Source organism: Oryzias melastigma, unplaced genomic scaffold, assembly GCF_002922805.2.
Source record: "Oryzias melastigma strain HK-1 unplaced genomic scaffold, ASM292280v2 sc01774, whole genome shotgun sequence".
NCBI lineage: Eukaryota > Metazoa > Chordata > Actinopteri > Beloniformes > Adrianichthyidae > Oryzias > Oryzias melastigma.
Window position 1 is genome coordinate 4,176 of NW_023418354.1, and position 2,716 is coordinate 6,891.

The following is a 2,716-nucleotide window of genomic DNA, read 5'->3' on the forward strand; positions in this document are numbered from 1 at the left end:
TGTTTTACATCCAGTCGCCGCACGAACCGATTAGTCGACTAATCGGAAAAAATAATTGGAGATTAGTCGACTATTGAAATAATCGTTTGTGGCAGCCCTACTTTGTAATGATCCAACAGAGGCATGTCCAAACTCTTCATGAATTTTCTCTAAAACCTCCATCTTGTTTTTATGCATCTATGAATAACGTTCAGAGTCAGCTATAGTCTATCATGGACATGTTCACATATTTGTAATGTGATCAAAGTTAGAGTACGCTCGTGGATCGGAGCTTTTCTTTTAGGAACATATCAAGTTTAGTGAACAAAGCATTCATTCCCTTGTCAGCATTTAGTTCATCTACTAGAATTTCCATCTCGTCTCGGCGTTCTGCCTGATGGCACCAAAGTCACTGCAAAAACTTGCTTCTTCTCTAAATTAGAAACTGATTTCATTTTTCCAGCTTTCCTTCTTCAAATGCCAGAAGTCCTTTGTTGCTAATCATCCTCTGCTACCAATGTTGGTAAAAATGATCCTCAGGATTAACGTTCAACTACTTTGTTTTTTTTCCGACAAACACAAAGAAAAGCACAGCGCCGTTACTTCTTCGGGACCCAGCAGCCAGTGAACCTGAAGAGAAGCAGCCGTGTCTGCGACTTTCAGCTGATCTGTTGACTCCCAGAATTCCTCACGTTGGAATCAGTTCATCAACACAGAATCGTTTTGTTCTCAAAACTAAAGTAAATAGAGGCAGGAAGATGATTTAACAATGAAAGTTCCAAGCAATTGCTTGTAACTTCTGAATGTGACAGCCTTGGGACAATTTATTTATTTATTTTTTTAGTGCTTTAGCGCACTTCATTGTGCTTTGCTGGAATGAGTTCTTCCGGAGGAATGGCCAGAACATTGGCTTGTGATGATTTTTTTGGGGGTGGGGGGATGTTGTGAGATGGTTATCCTACAGAGCTTGCTGCTGTTTGGTTTAGCGGCTGTCTTGGTTCGGGAAGGTGGAAAGGAGGGATTTGTCACTATCAATAACTGCCCCAACCAGAAACCAACATAGACTGTGAGCTGACATAACCTGAGTGATGTCCCACAAGAAACCACCTTAAGACTGCATTCCTGAATTACCAAGATGGATGGCACACACCTCTTTGGGCGCTTCTAGTTTTAATTTAGTTTTGGTTTTTGTTTTTCGGTGCTGCACATATGCTTTGGATCTGCTAATCCGTTTGCAAAAAAAAACAAGAAGTGGGGAACTCTCTCACCTTATATTAAACTGTGCCTTACCTTTGCAAAACACGCTGTTAGACAAAATACAATGACCTGTTCGGGAACTGCAGCTGTTTGAGAATTTGCCTGACAAATAAACCAAAGACGGGTCTAAATGTGTGAACATAGCCTTGTCTCACGGACTCACACAGATAACTCCCGCCCTAACAGTGTGTCTCTGATTCTTTGCCTTGTTTTCTCTTTCTATCCTTTTGCAGAAAAATAAATCAACACGGATTAAGACAGTCTGAATGAATGGGAAATTCCACCACAGATGTTTTTCATGTTTCCTTTGATCTTTCTCATGTTTCCTTTGATGTTTTTCATGTTTCCTTTGATCTTTCTTAAGTTTCTTTTAATCTTTCCCTTTGCTTTTTTACATGTTTCCTTTCAGATAGATCTGCAAAATGGCATTCCCATAGTCCTGAGTCAGCATTCCGAAATTTTTGAGACAGAATTCCAAGATTCCCGAGTTGGCATTCTGAAATTCCTGAGTCAGCATTCCCAGATTCCCGAGTCAGAATAAGAGACTCATGTTTGCTTTGATCTTTCTCAAGATTTTTTTTTTACTTTCCCTGTGATAATTTTCACGTTTTCTTTGATCTTTCTCATGTTTCCTTTATCTTTTCATGTTTCCTCTGATATTTCTTAAGTATCCTTTGATGATTTTCATGTATTTAGTATTTCCCTTTGAGTGATTTTCATGTTTCCTTTCAGCATTCTGAGATTCCCGAGTTGTAATTCTAAAATTTTTGAGTCAAAATTCTAAGATTTCCGAGTCGGCATGCCAAGATTCCCAAGTCGGAATTCCCAGATTCTTGAGAAGCCATTCTGAGATTCCCTAGTTGGAATTCTTAGATCTGCAAATTGGTATTCCCAGATTCCCAAGTTGGCATTCGAGCATCCCGAGACGGCATCCTGAGATTCCCGAGTCGGAACTTGTAGATTAATGTTTTCTTTGATCTTTATAAATTTTAATTGTTCTTTCCCTTTTATGTTTTTCATGTTTCCCTTTGATCTTTCTTAAGTTTCTTTTGATGTTTTTCGTGTTTCCTTTGATCCTTCTTAAGTTTCTTTTGATCTTTTTCGTGTTTCCTTTGATCCTTCTTAGGTTTCTTTTGATCTTTCCCTTTGATGTTTTTCATGCATCCTCTGATCTTTCGTAAGTTTCTTTTCATCTTTCTCATGTTTCCTTTGACATTTTTTTGTTTCCTCTGATCCGTTATAAGTTTCTTTTGATCTTTCTTATGTTTCCTTTGATGTTTTTATGTTTGCTTTGGTCTTTCATAAGTTTCTTTTGATCTTGCTCATGTTTACTTTGGGTGCTGTCAGTTCACGTCTCCGCCCCCTGCACCTGCTCAGAGCTCTATTAAACAGTGTAAATGAGTCCTACAACAAACTGAACTGGTCAGCTAACATCGACACCATTTACAAAAAAGGACAGAGCAGGATGTACTTTTTAAGG